Source organism: Pieris rapae, chromosome 12, assembly GCF_905147795.1.
Source record: "Pieris rapae chromosome 12, ilPieRapa1.1, whole genome shotgun sequence".
Lineage (NCBI taxonomy): Eukaryota > Metazoa > Arthropoda > Insecta > Lepidoptera > Pieridae > Pieris > Pieris rapae.
The window spans coordinates 7,942,737-7,956,571 of record NC_059520.1 but is presented as its reverse complement, the minus strand read 5'-3'; the positions used below and the strand labels follow the sequence as shown (position 1 = coordinate 7,956,571).

The window sequence follows — 13,835 nt, the reverse complement described above, 5'->3', positions numbered from 1 at the left end:
TGGTGGTACAATCTGAAATTCGCATGCACCACATAATGGCGTGCGAATTTGTCTTAAAAGGAATTATACATGAAAGTTACATACATTATGAGTCATATTATCATGATAGCCAATTCTTATATTAATTTATCGCTACTTCATCATCACTAAAATATATTATTACGTTAACGATAATTCACAAAGATCTGTATCTTGCTTTTCTAATCCAATATTATCTTATCTCTCATATTTAAATCTAAAAACTATATTACATTAATTAAATGAGGCAACAAATATGTATGACATAATATATGACATTAAGTTTGAGATGTTTCATGATTATCATGAAACATCTCCACCTTAATAGCATTTGTTTTCAAATAACGCTTTTGAAATTGGTTTAATGTGGCGTACGGGCTTAAATTAAGAAACTCTGGTCTCATCTGGAAGACGAAATTAGCGCTAAACTGCGTGGGAAAACATGTAAATAGTCTAATATTGTGATTAATTAGATATCACTACAATATTTACGTAATATTAAAAATACGATCTCCGTCAACTAATCATACCTGGCCGCAGACGCAGGCCTTGATAAACTTTAGACAGTCGTTCGACTAAAGCAAAACAAGGTATTGTTAAGAATCGCGGCATTCAAAATTATACTAGCCATGATGATCACCAACCTTTGCAAAGAGATTTTAAGAAGATATACAATTCATCGCCGTACATATATTAATTGATATGTAGGAACTTTACTTAAATAGAGGTTCATTCATTTAAAACAAAGAACTGGTTCAATTCTGAACTTGAATAAAATTTATAACTCTAATCCAATCGCGGCAGATTTTATAATGTTCGTGCATTAATAACGTGCATTATACTCGTAATCCCCGCCTTAGTTACCATATGTTATCAGTAAAATAGCTTTTCAATTTCTGAGAGAATAGTTTTAGATTTATTGTTCGGTTAAGTTAGCGCTGCTGTGAAAGATAAACTTTGATATTTACTATGGTATGTAAAAATTGATTTACAATGAGCACCGATTTTTTTTGTCTTAATATTTGCTTACCAAGAGGCCATAAAAGAAAAAGGGGTGGGCAATTTAAAAGGTGGACCGATGAAATCATGGAAATAGCTGGAAAGACCTGGACGAAATTAGTATAGAATAAAGAAAAATGGAGGAGAATGGGGGAGGCCTTTTTCCGTAGGTACACAAATTAGTGTATGTGTTCAACATCAGTTACCGTAGATAAATGCCGACTCTTGATGCCAGAGGGCTCGCGAGTGCGTTGCCGGCCGACTTAGAGTCCTTCAAAAAAAGTACAAATTCTTACCGGCAACGCACTTGCGAGCCTTCTATGTGATTACCTATGGCACTTATCACTAGCTGATCGTTCTGTATGTTTGCTTGTTACAGAAAAAAATTATGTTAGTAACTGGTTGATCAGTATAAGGGAATGTTATAGCTAAATCCAGATGGCGATAGATAACGAATAATGTGGTGGTTCGACACTAACCAATGACCGCACTATTGAATTGTTAGTTCGATTTCAGTTATGTAATAGTGAATTTTGTAGGTTTTTTCATTGCCAGTTATAATAATGACTATTTAGTTTTATTTCCCAACTATATTGATTGTCAAATAAAGGTTATACGTTAATTACATAATAAGTAGTTTAAAAAAACAGTTTTCCCTTTGCTTGCCGTCATTTTAGTGAGTATTTGCAATTTAATTTTGTATAATTTAATGCGTATTTTTTATTACGTATTTGCTCGAAGGAATATATAAGTTAATACTATTAGTTTATATCAATAATATAAAATACATATTATAAAAAAAGAAAAATGTATTGCATCGGCCGGGAATCGAACCCGGGCCGCCCGCGTGGCAGGCGAGCATTCTACCACTGAACCACCGATGCTTATATATGGTTGTTAAAATAGTTTAATATATTGCATACCATTCAGTAAACAGGATTAATTTGAATATGAGATTATTTTCTTGTTCAATACTAAAACATCAAATTGTTCATAGTACATGTTCACATTTTTTTTCACAACAGTTAATGTAAAAATAGAAGCATTCAGTACATATTTCTTTTCTGATAAATGTACACTGTGTTATCTACATAAATAAATGATTTTTGATCTTTTCTGTTGACGTTCTTAACGCCTCAACCCTATAATTAATCCACAATCCCAGATTAAAAATAATCTGGCGTAAGTGTAGGTACTTGTACCTATATAAAACTAACTGTTGAACTGTTTGAACTGTTTGAACTGGTAATAAACACGCGACGTCTTTTTAATCGCTACTATACGTTTCCAAAATGTCTCCTTTTACCATAGATACCATGCTTATCATTGAGCAGCTTGGACTATGAATGTTCAACACAATTCTCTGCCCTTTGAATCCATTTTCTCAAGAGATTTAAATTGAAATGTATTATTTAATACTATTCGGGTCAAACTACGTTTTTATCGTAAGCTAAATTATTCTTACAATTCTATACTGGGCGTTCACCATAAGTCGGATTCTCTTCATATTGTTTCTTTCCGATCAGCGATAAACTGAAAGGGTCCAATTTATCGTCTAATACCACGACATCATCGCGTTATTATCTAGCATTCCGCATCCATTGCTTTGTTTAAACTGATATGTATAAATGTATCGATGTAAAGCGAGCAATGAATGTTGTGTTTAGGGTGTACGTCACTATGTTTATTGGTAGAAGGTTGCAGAATGGAGTCGCAGTAGCGATTTATAGCTCATACAACGTCGGACGGCAGTCGAATGTAAATGAAAACCGTTTTGCAGTTTATTGAGTCGAAAGATGTAATAGTTTTAAACGTGACATCGCACATAAAGATTAGCTTTTTATCGAGTAAGCTGTAATAGAATAAAATGTGTTTAAGACGATTTCGCAATTTTTATATTAAAGGAAACTCCGGTCATGTGGGGCCGGAACAGGGCTTGTACGTAAAATTATTTAATCAAAATGGGCAGTTTTTGCTGCACACCACCACTTTGTGGAACCAGCTGGCTACTGAAGTATTTTCGAACCAATTCGACTTAGGGTCGTCCATGTTTAAACTGTGTATGGGTATGGAGAAATTCCTACCAAAGATATGGTCGGAATTACTATTCTCGCGTTCCGGCTATGACGTCGTCGTAGAGATTTGAAGGGTCAATTTGTATGTGTATGCGCTACAAACAATTCAAGTCGATTATAATTACATTATTTATTTATTTATTAAAAACACTCCTGTCATAACAGGTGACCCTTAATTGACAAGAGTGAAGAATAACTGATTAAAATTTACAGACGAAAAAAAAAACAATATGAAATTAGTATTGTCTTTTATAACATAACTATTACACAATTAATTATAAGTTTAAATACAATAATACATAACTTTAATCCGTAAAAAAGTAATAATTTAAGAAATTATTAGGAAAGACAAAATTACTTAAAAAAATACAAGAAATTAACTTACTAGTACTTTAGGCATTAACAAAAAATAGAACTTTTGCCATAATGAAGACACGAACCAAAGTATTCAATAGATAATTATATCTTTAAAGAACGTTTTATGTCTTTAAAGAAGTTTCCGGAACTGTCAAAACATTCCTTCTGTATTTGACAGATACGAATCAGCTCTTGATCACACATGTTATGAGTATATGCCTATGCCACAGTATATGTCTAGTGGCTTCATCGTGAGGCTTTGGTGACAATTCAGCTGTGCACCAACGCACAGTCTATGTGCGCATTTAACATTCGCTCGAACTGTGAAGGAAAACATGGCGAGGAAACCGATTTGACTTAGACACAAAAAGTCGGTGATCACCTGCCTATTAGATTGATCATAGAACAATACAGAACAGAACCTAAAAAGGTTGTACTACCACTGGTTTTATAACATGATAAAACCAGTAACTGTTTAGATTAACACAACATATATATGTTATGTTAGTCGCGTTTGTCTAGTTAGTTTGATAAACTCTAAAACTAACTGACAGAAGGACGGTTTTCACTAGGATGATTCCAAATGTAGGTGTATATCTTAATATATATATTTCTTGTGTGCGTTACACACGCAACACTGACTGAACTCCTCCTAAACGACTGGACCGATTTAGACGAAATTTTTTATGTGTGTTCAAGGGGATCTGGGAATGGTTTAGATTCCCAATTTTGTCCGCTGGACAATGTTTTTTTAATTAATTTTCAATTTATTAGTTGTTGTTGATTTTGGAATGTTTTACATTGGATCCGACAGACGGCGCTACCATCGCAGTGTCAAATTTTAAATAATATTCGAATTTTAATTTTAGTCTGTCCCGAAATTTAAAAAAAGTTTTGTTATCATTGTGTTATATCGTGTGTGACCATGTGTAGACAGGACAACGTCTGTCGGATCCGCTAGTATTATATATATATATATATATATATATGTTCATGTGTTAATAACTTTGTGCTTTTTTTTAAATTTGTGTATAAGAAATCTTACAGCTGAGACATATCCATAATATAAAAGAAAACACGTATGACGTATACGATACAATTATTTTATTTTATAATTAAAGTTTACCTCATCAGACATATTATAGCTATGATATATATTACCACATGTATGACAATTTACGTATACATAATTGTAACAATAAAAATACAGGTTAGTTACAGGATCAAAACCTAGTCATCTATAGTATTTCCAAACCATTTCGCCTTAGGGTCCTTCAAGAAAATAGAGTACCAAATTGATAACGGCAACAAACCCCCGAGCTCTCTGGTATTGAGAGTGTCCATGGGCGGCGGGGCGGTATCAATTAACGTCAGATGAGCCAGTCATAAAACACAATTAAATATTTTAAAGAAAATAATAATTGGTTGCTGCTGAACAAAGCCTAGTTTCGCCTCTTTAATTATTTCCTCACATCCTCTTCGGTAAGGTGGAAAATCAACATTAGTGATAGTCAGCTAACACCCAAAACCTTGGCGAATTAAGCAGATAATTTTTGAAATATAAATTACACAAAATATTTTAAGAATTAAATAGTTTATTACTGTGGGAAAGTGTTCATGTTACTTCGAGGTAACTCTTGGGATTAAGTTATCTCAGGTCTGCCACGAGCTTAGACGACTTTAGAATTATTAATACTGGTTACGATTTACTGCAGATTCTTTCGCGTTTATTTATTTATCTACATCATACAATCTATTCTAAAATACTTGACAATTATAGTCCTCGTAGTCCTAGTAGTATTAAACATTATGTCCTTAAAAATCAAAAACTTCTAATTTCTACTTTACTAGTAATTCTTAAATTAGGTATCATCGATAGATTAACACCCAAACCCAGTAACCTATCTCAATTTATTTTTCACCATATGAGATAGATATCTTAATCCAAATATTGATAAAAGTGTGCCGATTACCAATCGACGGATTGTAATAGCCATCTGTCGATACAAGCTATCCATGGTAGGTCGGATCGGTGTATGTGGATAGGCCTTTGTATGAAAATGACAGTTATTCTGATCTTAAGATTTTAACATACACCAGTCTATAAAATAATTAAAATTGCTATTTGATATGTTTTAAACATTGTATATAATGTATATTTCAATATTATTTGTACGGTTTTATTTAATTTATTTGGTTTAATAACACATCCACACAATATTTATATACATATACACCAGCTATTTATATGCTGTATAGATAAATAAACTAGATGCCGACTGCAGCGCCATCTGCCGCTGTTGAGTCCCGAATCCAGGGCCCAAACGCATACAAAAAAATTTAATAGATGTATTTTTGTAATAAAATAAATAAAAAATTAAATCGATCAAGCCATTTAAGATTATTGCAGTGACATACACACGTACAGTAGAATTATACATGTATATGTACAAAGATAAGATATACTCGTGAGAAAATACGAATCAGGCAATGCAGGGCCATTAATTAAAACAGTGTGTTTCGATTGATCTAGATTTTTTATGTAAGAGCCGAGTTTTATATTTTATAGTTATATTTATTGATATATCTATGTCATTATAATTAATACATAAGATTATTTTCTTCAGCCTCTACAAGCATCGGTGGTTCAGTGGTAGAATGCTCGCCTGCCACGCGGGCGGCCCGGGTTCGATTCCTTTCCGATTTTTTTTTTTTAAATGATATGTATCAACAATCTTTGAAATTGAATAGTTGAAACATTAAATATTATTGATTTGTCAGAGAATATCAGCCAGCCTTCTATGCCAACCCGAAACAATGACCGAATTGGTATTAAATATGTGTCGCTAAAGCTCCGAATCCTTTCATTTCGTATCATAAAAATACTGTCTATAGAAAAACCGTCGGCTCGTATTCACTAAACTTAGTCACGACGCTTTTAAATTTCGCCAACAACGCCATGAATTTAACCGAAATTACCTGCTACAAGTAACTGCAGAAAAGTACAAAGCAAACAATAAATCTTCAAACAAGCAGGCTGTAGGTAGGTTTTAATTAAATTTTACACAATACATACAAACTTTACCTACTCCATTTATTCCCTATCCTTTGTTAGAAGTAGTTATTCTGCAACTTTGTGCATACTACTGTAGGATTATTTTCGAGTATTACTGATATTTTAATTTACCATCTGCAATTGGCCTATTGGCTTTTATCGGATTTAGGGAATGCAGATCCAATAATTCGATTTCCTCCGTAACTCACAAACTAATAAACTGTAGCTAGTTTCGCCCTTCTCAGCCGACACGCAGTCCACCCTTTAGAAGTTTGCACTATCTGTGCAAAACTAAACATATATTGACGTGAATGTCTGTTTTATTTTGCACTAATTGATTGATTACAAAATATGGATATATAGTGTTAATAACCATCTATGATCTTCACCCAAAATTAAATTATACCACTAGGTAAAGGATTAAATAACTCATTACGATTAGCGGGAACACTGACCAATAGCGCAGAGGAGGGAACGCCGCCATTTTGAGGTAATTTTTCTGCGTTCCATAATTTGTAATTAGCATAACTTTTGACTTAAAGAAGTTACGATGTTTGTTTAAACTACAATCATCAGCTGTCGTTAAAATCTAGACAACATAAATATATATAGACCATGTTCATGACACAGCCACCTCCTATTTCTTCTAAAACAAAGTGGCCAGTAGGTATTAAATAAATAACTTCACTATGTTACCGCGTTAAGGCGAAGATATACAAACTTCTTTAGCGTGTATGACGATCATGAATTCAATCCAAATAATAATTGTTTTAGCAATAGGTATCTTGTCCCTGCAATGCGACAGTTTTTGTTACAACACTAGTGGGTACTGCTTGAATTTTCCTGTCGGTATCTGAATATGATCTGAAATGTCGGGTTATATATATGAAGGCATTTTACACCTCGGATATAATAAAAACTATAATAATGCATTGGCATCCCATGCCAAGGTTATGGGATGCAAAACATCCTGAGGCAACCATAACTAAGCCAATTTTAATTACTAACCAATTTGTAACCTGCTTTGCCTTCTAACGGCTCAAAAGAAAAAGTGTAAAAAACCGCTGAACTGAAATTCATTTCCGTCGAATTCAATTCTCATTTTTGTAAAAAAACCTGACCCCTTTTCAAAGGAAGAGCACTATTTAATTACATTATAACCTTATCCTGCGACGAAAATACGCCAGCTATTTGTGAACTAAATTGGATTGTTTCTTTGAAGACAGCTTTCTAGCGATTGTATTTTAGTTTTGCAGTCATTGCACTCTAGAGCATTTTGGATTTTGTTACGAATTGGTTAGGGACACTTTGCGAAATGTTATAGCTTGAAGTGTTTTCGCATTACGTCCTGATTACTTCAATCGGATTGATATTTATTTGTTATTTCTGTATAATGAAAACATATTATATAGAACATATTTATTGCAAGATAACGTATACACTGGAAAACATTAAAAAGTAATTAAATTTAATTTTAAAAAAATATCTTTATTTATTTATAAAAACACTCCTGCCTTAACAGGTGGCCCTAAATTGACATGAGTGAACAATAATAATACACTTATATAATAATACATATAAAATTACAAAATAAAATAAAAAATTACTAACTAACTGTAGGAACTAACAAATAATATTACTTTTGCCTGCACACTCAACGTACAATGATGAAATACTATCCTATACTAGTAAAATTAAATGTTTGTTAACGAATTCTGATTAAGGGTCTGTTTCACAATGTCCGGATAAGTTCCAAATAAGCTATTTATTACTTATTGGTAGGATAAATAGTATTTTTGCGTTTCACGACTGTCAGATAGCACTATACGTCATGAAATGCGAAGTATCTTATTTGGAACTTTTATCTTTCGAATAATTTATGCGTTGCATAGCTATTTGGCACTTTATTCATACATTGTGAAACAGGCCCTTAGTATTGAATTTAAAACTTTAAGATGTGGATTATCTAATAGGCCGATGAACGCTTATTGGTTCACGTCTGCGTTGCCGGCCATTAAAACTAGTAGGTATAAGAAAGTAGTCTAGATTTTGAAAAAAACAAAAGACTATAAAACAGTAGTCCTTTAAAAGGAATCTATATAAAGCTAGAAGTACTAGGGGAACAGCGTCAAAGGAGAGATCTTGCGGAAGTGCGCTGCACTCAACATCCTGCAGATAATCATTTCCGCAGTCATCCTGCATGAAGCTCTCATTGGAGCCAGGTGAAAAAATATTACCTTCGAATATTAAAGGAAATTCAACCTTGATGTCCCTATTTTCAGTAAATAATCATGAAAATTCCTTTAAAATACTATAATTAGGTATTAAATTTTAATAATTAGCGGATTTATAATCTATTATTATATAAATATAATTTTCCTCAATTTGTCTGTCTTATAATTTCGCCTTCACTAGCACAAAAGACAAGTAAAGAGTAATAATTGTCTTTCTAATAATTGGCATACGCGCCCGGGCGCGTATTTGTCCGGACAAATATTTATTTTATAATAACGTAAAAAATTATAACATTGTATATGATTATGACGCATGCATCGTATATTTGTGCAACTGTAAAGTTCATATATTATTATTAAAGGATAAAGATCAACATTAGGTTAAGAGGCATCTTTTTGGGATTTGCTGTAAAGGTCATAAAAAAAATTATTAAAAGAAAAAATGTTTAATTGTCCGGGTTACAAACACCATTTACCTAATATTTAATACCTCCGAAGACTAGATAGGGAAGTATCTGGAAAACAGGAAAAAAATTCATCTATTTAGGTGTTATGTAATATATAAAAAAACTTGCCGATTAAAAAGGGTGGCGGAGAGTTTATTGCCAGTTCTTCTCTTCCGTTCTACGCCCTTGATTTGAAAACTGGCAGTAAATGTAAAATTAGAATCATTTTATATTTATTTCCTTTTTTTGACATTGTGTTCATAAGTGTACATTATGTTACCTATATGAATAAATTATTTTTTGACTATGAATATTAATAACGTATATATATTGAAATTATTATATGTGAACGAACAGAGTTAGCCCAGGCTGTACACTAATATTCTTTTGAGTCTCTGTGATCTAAACATGATCACAGAGACTTAAATTCCATCGGCGATGGTAAACATCGTAAAGATATCGGAATGCCTTAGATCCAAAACGGAATATCGAGTACAGAAGGCTTTTCGGGTACTTCCCAATTAGAAAAATAATTAGAACTCAGAGGCCACGGCTAAAGTGTAATGTTACTAGATGTTTCAAACAAATCGTATTTAAAATGTATACTAAAAACATTTTTATTTAAACACTATTGATCTGGCACATATATGAGTGTTTCTTACATACAATGTTTTTTAGTTTGTTTCCTTTGAAAAGTTTGGGTTTTTTACAGTTCTATTTACCACTCTATACACATCAAAGACGACAGCTATTAAACTTAATTATATCGCATAGCTATCGTTTTTAAAAAGTAACTTTAAATTTATAACGGATAAATATCTTTTTTTTTATTGGGAAGCAAACGCTTGTGGGATTCCCCAAAAGGGCAGCAATTTCGATGCGTTGTCGATTTTTGCGGGAGGAGTACACTAGAATTTTAAACTACAAGAAAGACAGTCGGCTGAGAGATACCACCTTCAACTGTTACGTTCTTTCCCGGGATTCGATTCCACAGTTCACAAAATAAAAGCTGATTAATAAGTTAAAAATAGTCATCGAATTCACCTTCGTTCGAAATTCTAGAATATTATAGAAATTTACTCATGAAATAGAATTAAATAAGCCTGTTATATACAAACAGTAATTTACATAATATAATGTATTACCTGTTAAGCGCCCCTGGGCGTACTTGTACCAAGCAATTTGTCTTTTGCTGATGTCTGGGTCTGAGCTTAATTTGAAATATTACGGTTATTTAGGACTCCAAGACACATTCAAAGCGTTTTCTAGAATAGCAACTGCCTAATTATGTAATCAAAATTAAATGTTGCTGTATGAAGGTAATCTCTATATATTATTGTTTATTTATTGTGTTTACGACATCATACATAATTCTACATCTAAAATGGTAAACATAAGTTTTACAAAAAATGAAATTAAAATATTAAAAAATACGATTATAACATATTATGTAAGATAAGATAAGCACACAATAAAATTACCTCAACTTGTTGGTACTTAAAGTAGAAAAAAAATCATCAACAAAACAGCAAATTAGGTTCAAGAAAGGCGCCTTATAATGCTTTCTCTAAAACCGATCAGCCCACTACCGAATATATCCAGCTCCGGATAAGCTGAATTCAGTCTGTTAAAATCACGAAGCATTCGAACGAGAGGTGCCTGTTGGTTTTGGCAGAAGGATTGAGGAAAAGTTGCTGATTTTAGATCTAAGGGACTACAATTTTAATATCCTCACATATTTACATTAGTAGATTGTAGATATACTATAGAAAATACCCTACGTATATAATATATGATGTGGTTTACTTTAATAAATAACGCAAATTTTTTTTTTTTATAAATAAAATATAATAAATAAATAAACGCTTTTTACAAATATCAGTATTGTCTTCATTATCCTATTTTACTAAACCTAATTTGAAGGTGCCGAATCTCCTTGATAAAATGGTTCAACTGCCAGAATTCTTATTTCCATTGCTAGAGGTCTTCATCAACAATAAATATGTTATAGTATTTAGCGATAAATTCAATAGCAAAGGAACCTAAAAAGACATCAAGATTTCTTTAAATCACTCATACAAGATACCACTCCGTTGAAACGACTAAATATATGTATTTAACCGTTAGAAATATTTTAATTGTAAATCGGCAATAATTATAATAATAGAATAACAGATAACAGCATAAGATAATATCTTAACAATAATATGTTATTTTCATAATCTAATTAGCTCGGAGAATGATAACATTGATTTAGGATATTAGCGGAATGTTTTTAAAGGAATACGTGTGTTTATTATCCTAATTATCATCCAATATTAGATTCAGATATAAATGTGTACGCGATTTTGCTCATGTATATAAAAAATTGTAAAATGTTTTGCTAAGCGCAAAACCCGAAGACGGCTGAACGGCTGAATAATAAAACAAGATAAATAAGGTTTATTCTTAAAAAATCAGTAGCACTACAACCTTTTGAGGTCTGGCCCTCAGCATTTGGCATCTTCCAAGCCGATTTCCTCACGATGTTTTCCTTTAATGCAACAGGCTCAAGTGGTTCGGTCATGTGCAATTGTCGGACGATATGACCCCAAGGTTATTGAACTGAAAATCTGTTTTTTCTTTTTTTTTATATCAAACGGGCAGGAGGCTCTCCTGATGTTAAGTGATACCGCCGCTCATGGACACTGTCAATGCCAGAGGGCTCACGAGTGCGTTGCCGGCCTCTTAAGAATTGGTACGCTCTTTTCCTGAAGGAAGGAAGGAAGTCGAATTGGTAGCCATAAACGCCGGTAGACCGAGGCTGCATTTGTGGAATGTTGTTAAGGTTGGGATGGCGAAACATATTAATAATAATATGCATCGTTCAATAATAGTTCAAGCAGCATAAAACATACTGTTATAGCGAAGATTACTTCCGGTGGCTAAAACCCACGAGCGGTAGAGATTGATGATGATGATAAACATGTAAACTCAATTGTGGTCAATCTAGTTTCCTAATAAAAATATATCCATAGTATTTTTAATAAAGAGCAAATTATTAAATCTTTTATCCATACAAAAACTGCATGGATAGAAGATGTATTTTAAATGAACATACGACCTCTGTTTTATCTTTCCGCTACATTTGTTCGGCCCGCTGAACGATCAAAATGGCTGTCCATTGACGCCTTTAGCTTGATATATCTTGACGTTTAATAAGTTTTTACGTAAAATGTGTTTTATAGCGGCCTACATGATTTTTGTGGTCAAATAAATTGCCCTCCTTTCTTGAAGGACGCTAGATCGCTTTGAATACAGAAGACTCAATTTAAACAAATTCAAATTAATTAACTTAGTTTTGTCATCGTGATTAGTTTCCATATCTATCCACGATTGTACCATGTAAAAGTCAATGTACACTTATGATCGTCAAAAAAGAAATATATATTAAATGCTTCTAGTTTTACATTAACTGTCAGTTCTCAAATCAAGGGCGTAGAACGGAAGAGAAGAAGTGGCAATAAAGTCTCCGCCCCTCTTTTAATCACCAAGTTTTTTGTTTTACACAATATTTGTAAGGAGCTGCAACCATGACATCTTAAGTAATTAATATTATAATAATAACTTTGAATAATAATAAAATAAACTTAAAACAAAGATTTGTCCTTTATCAGCAGGAAGCATGGGGAAATAGGAGCACGCACTTACATTCTCGTAGGAACAACACACAATTACATAATCGAAATAACATCACCGCATACACGAATTCAAATCCGACCAGTCACCACACTTAGCACCCGTTCACGAGTACGACGCATGGCCAGCCATCGGCCCCCTCGCCATATAAATGGTTAGATTCTCAAGTAACAAATATATGCGTATAAAAAACATACTTATATGCTTCATATCTCATTCCAGGATTGGAAATGTTATGTCTGTCGCAGCTAATAGACACTTCTGATAATGAGAAAATTCTCGTTTCATCATAAACAACAACTTTGATTAGTGCATAAAAAACCTCGTGAGTATATGAAATTTATGGATTTCAAAAGTAATTAATCACAAGACGTACAAAATCTCATAACTTCTTAGAAAATTACAATGCTCCATATAAAAGACTTCTTGATATTGGAAATATGTATGTACTGCAACCGTATCGACGAAGGTACAATCAGTACATAATCACAATTGTCCGTAATATAAAGGATATTGATTGCTAATAATCTCAAAATCAAATCTATTAACGAATGATTGAATCCACATGCAACGTTATTAAACTTTAGTAATGCGTCTAGACTCTCTCATAACTTTTACGACACACTACTCAGTGGACAAGAGGTCATAAAGTCTAATAGACCTAACATTTGGAAGGTGTGTTATAGTGACACTAAAGTCCGTCTACGATATCCCATAACGTAGCCTAACATCAAGCATTGGTTTTTTAAGTTTCTCATCAACAGACGAAATTAAGATTAATTATTATGAATCCCTAAATATATTATGTTTGCTTAGTGGCTGCTATCAATTTTCAAGCATTTGAATAAACGAAGTGGCTGTAAATAAGGAAACATAGTTTCGAATAGTGACGCTTTTACAAAATTGATAATCACGGAAAATATGTCTACATTTCAACTAAAATGTCGTCCATAGGTTTAGGTAGTACCCATTT

General features: G+C 32.8%; 1 non-coding gene across 1 annotated transcript; it reads right to left on the bottom strand.

The window, feature by feature from the left end:
* Positions 1 to 1,830: 1,830 nt before the first annotated feature.
* On the bottom strand, positions 1,831 to 1,901 carry Trnag-gcc. Its single transcript has one exon. It is a non-coding gene; the product is annotated as a tRNA-Gly (tRNA).
* Between the last annotated feature and the right edge of the window lie 11,934 nt (positions 1,902 to 13,835).